The 9,264-nt window shown below is 47.4% G+C and overlaps 1 long non-coding RNA gene across 1 annotated transcript in view; it reads right to left on the bottom strand.

Annotated features, from left to right (window-relative positions):
- The window catches only part of LOC130908561 (uncharacterized), a 201,447-nt gene that overhangs the window by 172,384 nt on the left and 19,799 nt on the right, over window positions 1-9,264 (bottom strand). Inside the window, exon 2 of the long non-coding RNA XR_009061614.1 lies at window positions 1,849-1,934. This is a non-coding gene — a long non-coding RNA (uncharacterized LOC130908561). The remainder of the gene's footprint in view (window positions 1-1,848; window positions 1,935-9,264) is intronic.

Consider the following 9,264-nt stretch of genomic DNA (forward strand, 5'->3'; position numbering starts at 1 on the left):
TCAACATAGACAAGTCAACCGTGCCCCGATCTACCACTCAAGAGATCTGATGGACTCAAAAAGTGGGTAACGATTGCATATTATACCCCTTTCCCACTGGCCAAAAAACCCGTGTCAACCCGCTAACAATCGGCTTTTGGTGGCAGAGAGAAAGGTGCAGCGACCCGCCTCGACCCGTGTCAATCAACCCGCCAAGTGACCCGCGTTAAAATCACCTCGGCTCTGATCGCCATGCAGTGTGAAAGCAAAACCCCGGGTCAACAGTCAACACCCTAATCTACGTGGTGACATAGGCTAGTACGTGATGAGTCATAACAAAAAACAAAAACCATGTGCTCTAGCCCGGATCCACACACGGCGAACAGTCGGTGTAGCAGCGTTAGCAATAGCCATAACAGACGAAACAAAGGCTCTTCTCCTCCTTCTGTGGCGTACACGACTCCTTTCAATTTCAAACCAAAATTTACGTCGCCTACATTGCCTCAGCACAAACACAGTGTTGATCCTTTGCTGCATTTCGACCATTTTGCAGGCAGTAAAAAGCATGAAAACAAAGAACACAAACAGAAAGGAGGCTTCCGTGTTGTTTTGCATTGTTAACTTCCTTGAATTGAATGAATTCGGTCGCACTTGTCGAAGCGCATCTTAGCGTGGTGACGTCACGCACCTTACGCACGGTTGAGGAGGGGTGGGGGTTAGACGGGTGGAAAAAAAAAAAGACACGGCTTTTTTCGTCAATGGGAAAGGTGCCAAATGCCAATTGCTAGTGGGATGCATCGGCTTGGAAAAACGCGCGTTGACCCACTAGTTTCAGTGGGAAGGGGCATTAGTTTGAAAAACGACCGGATCCACCGTATTTTTACACGAGTGCCTTCCGGTCTGCCCGATCCTAGCTACCGGTAGTAGTATTGACGCAGGAGGGTCGGGTCTCACGTCAAATAATAAACTCTGCCGTTCTTTTCGCGTGCGTCGTGTTGAGCCGCTTCTGAGACGCGTCTAACACGCGGCCGCATTGCGACTGGTGTGCATTGGCTGATTGACATTAACGCCCGCGTTTCACTGCGTTCTCGCTGCGGCCACGTTGTCGCGCCGTTGACGTTTCTGGGTTATACTGTCCTACCGTGTTGGTCCTCATTATACTAGAGAAGATGGAGTAAATTTAATCTACACAAAGAAACTAACCCGATCGACTCACAGCCTCGAAAAGTCAGGGTTACATTACGTCAGCAACTCGTTCGGTACGCGTCCGTTCCGTCATAATTCCTATTATCAGACCCGTGCACCTCTAAAAATTACATAAAATACTTTTGACGGGTAGCCTAAGGTACATTTATTACAGAATATGTTTAAATAAAAAACTAAAAAAGCGAAAAAGTAAATGAATTAGGCGATATTTCCCAGTTCTACTCAGACGTCTTAAAAACACTTTTCTTTCCATCAACGCAAATGCATTTGAAAGACTGCACATTCTATTTCTGATCAAAATATTTAGTCACGTCGCTAGTATGAATCACATACACGCACAAGAGTGAGTCACAGACACACACACGCGTAGATCCCTCTGATGACACAATGTCTTATTATTATCATCCAATGTGCATAAACTCATGATCGGACATGTGAGGTAGCAGGTGTATCAGTGCGTGTGTACGCATTTAACTACATGACTTGTGGGTTTCAAGCTCTGTAGCAAGAAATAACGTAACAGACCAAACTTGGGAAGTGTTAAAATGAGGTCCTGTACACCAATTTCTCAGTCACTACACACAATGTGGTTTGTTTACTAGGCAGTGCCGAACTGAACTGAACTCTTTTCTCATTGCTGGCCACAATTTGGCCTGGACTAACCTCACTGGTTCATGTTCCACAGGAGCCGCCGGTGTGCGTTTTTGTGGTCTTTTGCACCCTCTGCTGGTTGTCATACATTGTCAACACTGAAAGGAAAAAAAAGGACAAAAAGTGATCAGCATTTGTGGAAAAACAAAGGGTCTTTTCAACAAGAGCAGATTTTCCACTAATAGGTGCATCCAACATTAAAAAAAAAAAAATTGGACGTGCCTCTGAAATCATTGTTTTTTAAAGGTACTTTTTAACACATTATTGCCAGTCGCTTGAATGTGACTCTAGATCTTCACCCTGCTTTACCGACCACGTCATGAGCCAAAACTCAAAGTTGTTAGATAACAGTAGAAGTGGAATCTGGCACATTCTCAGAAAAAGACAGATAAGACACTTTTCTTAATATGCTGTGCAATTTGACACTTATCTGGATACAGGCAATTCAAAAACATTCATTCCTGAATACTAGTGGGCTAATATGTGTTTTTGAAGGAATTTACACAAAGCCCTTCTCGCTGAACAGCTGGCCAATGTCAGTGAGTCGGTTTTAAAAAATGCAAGACAAGAGCCCGGCGAACTGGCCCCAAATAACACCGCAGGGTTCACAGTCCAAAGGCGGTACATCACGTATTCCCTTTAATGTGTGCATCGCCTCTAAGGCCGAGGGAGGGTGCGAGGGTTCTAGTCAGAGGAGGATTCGCTCTCCTTTTTCGCCTCAGGGGCGAGTGCTTCTCTCTTTGTCAGAGGACTTATTAGTAGAAAAGCAAGACTAAAGAGAGAGAGAGAGGGAAGGAATTGTGTATGCTGACAAAGCTGCTATTGTCTCCCACAGCTCCACTGCATTTCACATGTGTATGTGTGAAGCTGTGGGAAGCACCACACAAAGCATCCAACTAACTGAGCAAAAGTGGTAATAGCATCATGTTGAAATGCACCCAACAATGTGCAATCCTTTGAGAAAAGGTGAGAGGTGTTAACAGAATACATCCAGTGTGTTTGAGAAAATGAAAAATCAAGTGTTATTGTTATGATGTTGCTTCTCTTTACTGCTCCCATGTGGTCAAAAACTATTAATGCACCTGTAGAGGAAACCTGAAGTTTATATTTACTAAGCTTGAGAACGATAAACCGATACGACCGGATATCCGGTTTTCCAGGTGAGAGATACAGATGTATCGATAGTAAAGTTACCATTCGACAGTGATTAGCCATTAAATATTCAATGAACCGATAGTAGAGATAGAATTCGGCTATCGTGAGCACAAGAATCGGCTTCTAATGTCATTCAGTGAATGACACAAGTGCGCGTCATTCACCACACAGCGCACACTTAGATCGAGACCGCACGCATGATATAATACGGACAAGCACTACTCACAGTCGTGGTTGCCTCAACTTCCCATGCATTTCGGCAGAACCGCGACTAGTCGCCGTCATTACACGATCGTCACGGGCGTGTCATAACAACGCGAGAGCTAACGAAACCACTGTAACGCATGCTCCGTAGCATTTTCTTCACAGCCCAAAACAAAACTAGTGGCAACAAAGCAACATGCTAAAACAATGGACAGTGTGATCAGCGACGCCAGCGACGTGCAGCGATTGATTTTCAACACACCCAGGAAAACAAAAGTCGGACTTTGAAGTGATGAAGGCAGTCAGATCTGTTCGCATGGGACAGAGCTTGTGTGAAGTGTGGAGCAGTAGGTATACAGAGATAGTGAGTTTTTAACCCTGAAAAATAACCCACTACAATGGTGGAAAGGGCGGCATATTGTTTCCACGAAACGCAGTCTTCTTAAACATGTGGATTAGTTGATCTTCCTCAAAAAAAATCTGCCCTTCAAAAAAGATATGGACAGTGATGAGGAATAAAAAATGAAGAAGCACAGGCATAAGTGAGTGACTTTGCTGTGTATTAGGGTAAAGTAATGATTATTGACCTGTCTGTCTAAAATGCCATGTATTTATTCCCCCAATTATACCAGTCGTAAAGCATAATTTATTATTTATTTATGAAAGCACTAGCAGGTTTTTTTTTTTTTTTCTAGAGCTGCTAAATTTTTTGTAAGATGTTTACGTTGAAAGTTTCCACTTAAATTACTTACCTTTTGTGTTAAAAACACCAGGAAATACAGTAATTGAATTACAGCACTTTATTGTTGTCTGTCATTGGAGTTTTATTTCATTATCAATCCCATCCAACAAAATGACGGTCATATAGTAAGCCTTTTGTTTTTTTTTTTTCATTAAAAAAAATAAAACATAACATTGATATGAAATGTGGTTGTTTAATTTTGCTATATTAGAAATGTGGTCTTTTTATATGTTTAAAATACTGTACAAACACACTCAACAAATATTTACTTTTTTTTTTTTTTTTTTTTTTTTTTTTTTTTTGCTATCGTCAGCGAGATGTATTTCCGGTTTACACCATGTGGGGGCCTATTGGCCAGTGAAAGAGGAGAATGGGGGTGGGGGTGTCTATAAGACTATAAACTAAGTGATTGAAAGGGGTAGAGTGTACACAAATCAGTTCTGTGATCTAGAACCCAGTAATCGTGTGAATCTCTTATGAGTGAAAGCCCGTTGGCGACCAACCCTACGCCGCCGCATCGCCAATCCCGGCACCGGAACCCCCAACCCGAGCATGCCCTACCACATCCAGCAGCACGCAAGCCCCACCGGGCGCGCGACAGCCACGCAGACGGGCGGAGAGACCGCGCGGGCACCAACCCAGGGCCACGGCCCACACCCAGCCAGCCCGGGGAGGGAGGGCGGGCGGGGGGGCGGGGGGATCCATGCGCAGCCCATCCCTCCTCCAACCGCCCAGCAAAGGAGCCACCGTCACCCCCCCCCGGGACCCAGGGTGGTCCCCCGGGCCACCCGCGCGCCCATCAACCGGCCTTCAGGGATGGCAGGAGGGGACGCATCACCAACCCCACGCCTACACCCACCCCCGCCCGCCCACCCGGACCACGAGCCACAGCCCCCCAACCGGCACGGCACGCCACGGGACCCCCAGCGGCCCACCAAGCCCCAGGCAAGGCAGGGTCCCCCGCCGGTGCAGGCGACACCCCGCTGATACACCGGCGCCCAGCCAGCGACCCGCGACAGAGCGCAGGGCGGACGCCCAGCCAGAGAAGAGAGGGGAAGGCGGAGGCAGGAGAACGCCCAGGGACTGCCATGGGGCGACGCAAGATCGGAGACCCGACCCCCCAACCCACTCCCGCGGCCGGCAGCCGAGGCAGAGGGGAGGCCACACCCCGGGAGCCACGCCATATAGAAAAAGTGTGGGACCCACCTACCACCCTATTACTGTGGCTGCCAGGTTCCCGACTGGCAGCCATCACCCAGCACCGTGATGGGGGTGTGAGGGGAGGGTAGTGCAATGTATGCATTAAAATAGGAGAGCTTGGCTTGGGGCAGTGGGACCGCAGCATGGAGTTTCTGTCCAGCCGCCCGTCCCACCGCCCTTTGCCAGAGCTCTCCTGTGGAGTATGATGTGTGTGGTGCATTTAAAAAAGGTGCAGGGATGGCGGGGCCTGTGGTGAGGAGGCAGCCGTGAGGCCCCCCCCCCCCCCAGCAGGTCCCAACCATCCCACAACCTTGGTGTGTGGTGCATTAAAAACAGGGGGGAGTCGGGCTGGGACTGTAAAGCCCCGTCCCAACTCTCCCCGGAGAAATGTATGAGCATGTAAGTGCCAGGGTGAAAAATATTTACAGTGCCGAAGTGAGAAGTGCGTGAGTTAAGAGGCAGGCTCCCGCGGGCGTGGCCCCGTCCACCAGAACCACCGGCCCCAGGGCGGAAGAAGCGTCAGGGCCCCGATCAATCCCCGCCCCAGAACACCCACGGCACCTCCGCGACCGCCCACCCCCCTCCCACCCACCGAGCACCCACCCCGCACCCCGAGCAGGCGCCACACCAAGCGCCGGCGACCAGGGGGCGTCCACCCCACCGGCAAGGGACAACAAGCCTCACCCTAGGCCCCGCGGGCCCCAAGAGGCCCCGCTAACGACCCCGCCGGCCGGGGGGCAGCCGCGGCCGCCGCGGCCCAGGGAGGCAGACAGGGCCGGAAACAGACCAAGGGGAGAGAAGCGCACCCCCCACAACCCACCCCCGGGCCAAGAGGGGCGCGCGGTATGGCACCAGAGGGCACCTCCCCGGCACCCGGTACAGGGAGACGCGGCTCCGGCCGGGCGGACCTGGGAGGGAACCATGGCTGCCGCATACACCCCCCGGCCCCCACCCCAACCCCAACCCGGCCGGCCGGGGAAGGGCCGCGGCCCCGGACCGGCACCCGCACGGCCCCCCCACCCGCCCACGACACCAGCGCGCGCCCGACGGGACCCCCCGCACAGCCAGACGCAACCGGACAAGCCCCGGCCGAAAATCCCGGGGGCCAAGACCGGCGGCGGGACGGCCCAGGGCAGGACGCCAACAAACTCCACCTGTAAAGCTGATAGAAGAAGAGGTTTATCAAACACCATTAGATGTATGCCAAGGACCAGTGAAGTGTATTATTTACGCATAGTTCCTTAATTGTTCCAAGTCTGATAAGTAATATATAGGGTGTTCCAAAAAAAGTTGCATATGATCCCCAGCAGCTGGAAACCAAATTGTCCATGAGTATCCTTGTAAAATAAGCCCATTGACCGACTAAACTGTGAAGGAAGAAAAATTATTTATTACATGCTGTTGGGAGTGTATAAAACAATTCGGATTTAAACATGTCCAGTTTCCAGCTGCAGAAGGATGCATACAACTTCCAACAAATATTTACTATCGTATCGTTTTCACTCTATCGAACCGTATCGTTCTTACACTGTATCGAAACGTATCGAATCGCTCGGCCTTAAAAATGTATCGTTTTTTAATCGAATCGTAACCTGTGTATCTAGATACATATCGAATCGGCTTCATGCCAGAGATTCCCAACCCTAGTATTTACCCGCTTCCAAACAGGACCTTGATATCATTTCACAGCCAAACCAAATAAATGCAAGGAAATAAATTTCTCCTGTGAATTGGTTTTATTTTGCAGCGTTAGATAATGCAACATCGAATTATAGTACGCCTTTATTTTTCCTCTAAAGTAAACTTGTCATATGGTCATTTGACTTCTAAATAGCTTTTATACAAATACCGTATTTTTTGAAGTATAAGCCACTACTTTTTTTCTCTATTTCTACCCTGCGGCTTTTATAAGGAAGCGGCTTGTTTATGGATTTCCCCCCCCCCCCCCCCACAAACGAGCGTCATAAGTTCTTGTTAAAAATAACAAAATGGATCATTAGACATACAGTGGGGCAAAAAAGTATTTAGTCAACCACCAATTGTGCAAGTTCTCCTACTTGAAAAGATTAGAGAGGCCTGTAATTGTCAACATGGGTAAAACTCAATCACGAGAGACAGAATGTGGAGAAAAAAAATCAGAAAATCACATTGTGTGATTTTTAAAGAATTTATTTCCAAATTAGAGTGGAAAATAAGTATTTGGTCACCTACAAACAAGCTAGATTTCTGGCTGTCAAAGAGGTCTAACTTCTTCTAACGAGGTCTAACGGGGCTCCACTCGTTACCTGTATTATGGACACCTGTGTTAACTCATTATCGGTATAAAAGACACCTGTCCACAACCTCAGTCAGTCACACTCTAAACTCCACTATGGCCAAGACCAGAGAGTTGTCGAAGGACACCAGAGACAAAATTGTGGACCTGCAACAGGCTGGGAAGACTGAATCCGCAAACGCTTGGTGTAAAGAAATCAACTGTGGGAGCAATTATTAGAAAATGGAAGACATACAAGACCACTGATATTCTCCCTCGATCTGGGACTCCATGCAAGATCTCACCCCGTGGCATCAAAATGATGAGAACGGTGGGCAAAAATTCCAGAACCACTCGGGGGGACCTACAGAGAGCTGGGAGCACAGTAACAAAGGCTACTATCAGTAACACAATGCACCGCCAGGGACTCAAATCCTGCACTACCAGACATGTCCCCCTGCTGAGGCCAGTGCACGTCCAGGCCCGTCTGCGGTTCGCTAGAGAGCATTTGGATTTTCCAGAAGAGCACTGGGAGAATGCGTTACGGTCAGATGAAACCAAAATAGAACTTTTTGGTTGAAACACAGGTTCTCGTGTTTGGAGGAAAAAGAATACTGAATTGCATCCGAAAAACACTATACCCACTGTGAAGCATGGGCGTGGAAACATCATGCTTTGGGGCTGTTTTTCTGTAAAGGGACTAGGACAACTGTTCTGTTTAAAGGAAAAAAATGAGTGGGGCCATGTATCGAGAGATTTTGAGTGAAAATCTCCTTCCATCAGCAAGGGCATTGAAGATGAGACGTGGCTGGGTCTTTCAGCATGACAATGATTCCAAATACACAGCCAGGGCAACAAAGGAGTGGCTTCGTAAGAAGCATTTCAAGGCCTAGCCAGTCTCTAGATCTCAACCCCATAGAAAACCTGTGGAGGGAGTTGAAAGTCCGTGTTGCCCAACGATAGCCCCAAAACATCACTGCTCTAGAGGAGATCTGCATGGAGGAATGGGTCAAAGTACCAGCAACAGTGTGTGAAAAGCTTGTGAAGAGTTACAGAAAACATTTGGCCTCCGTTATTGCCAACAAAGGATACATATCAAAGTATTGAGATGAACTTTTGGTATTGACCAAATATTTATTTTCCACCATGATTTGCAAATAAATTCTTTAAAAATCAAACAATGTGATTTTCTGTTTTTTTTTCACATTCTGTCTCTCATGGTGAGGTTTACTCATGTTAACAATTACAGGCCTCTCTAATACTTTCAAGTGGGAGAACTTGCACAATTAGCAAATGTAGTGACCTGTTTTTTAAAATTTGTTTCGAAGCATTCAGACAACATGAGTTGGTGATATTGATGCGTGTTTATCTGGTTAATATATTTTTGATTAATCAAATATTTCTGTGTAACATCTATGTAAATATCCAATGTTAAGATATGGACACATGCGGCTTATAGTCAGGTATGGCATATATGTGGATTTATTTCTAAAATTTGGTCGATGCGGCTTATAATCAGGTGCGCTTTGTAGTCCAGAATTACGGTAGTTGGATTGTCTTGTGTGTGTCATGTTTGAAAATACTCCCTGGATACATATAGTCCACTCTTACACATATTCACTTACTGACAAGATAACAAAGCCTACGTCGACAAGCAATTTGGAAGATGAGAGTAACTTGCACACGTGCATGTGAAGCCCCGCCCACAGTTTATTATCTTTTACAGTAAACTTGTCAATCTATAACCTACTTACTGAATGAGCACACAGTCAGGTACAAGTGTGCTCTCCTTAATGTTGCAGATGTCCTATTTGCTACCGTAAAGAGTCACTCCAAAGCTTCCAAAAGTCATCTGATTTCATCTATGCCGAGA

This window comes from Corythoichthys intestinalis, chromosome 20 (assembly GCF_030265065.1).
Source record: "Corythoichthys intestinalis isolate RoL2023-P3 chromosome 20, ASM3026506v1, whole genome shotgun sequence".
Lineage (NCBI taxonomy): Eukaryota > Metazoa > Chordata > Actinopteri > Syngnathiformes > Syngnathidae > Corythoichthys > Corythoichthys intestinalis.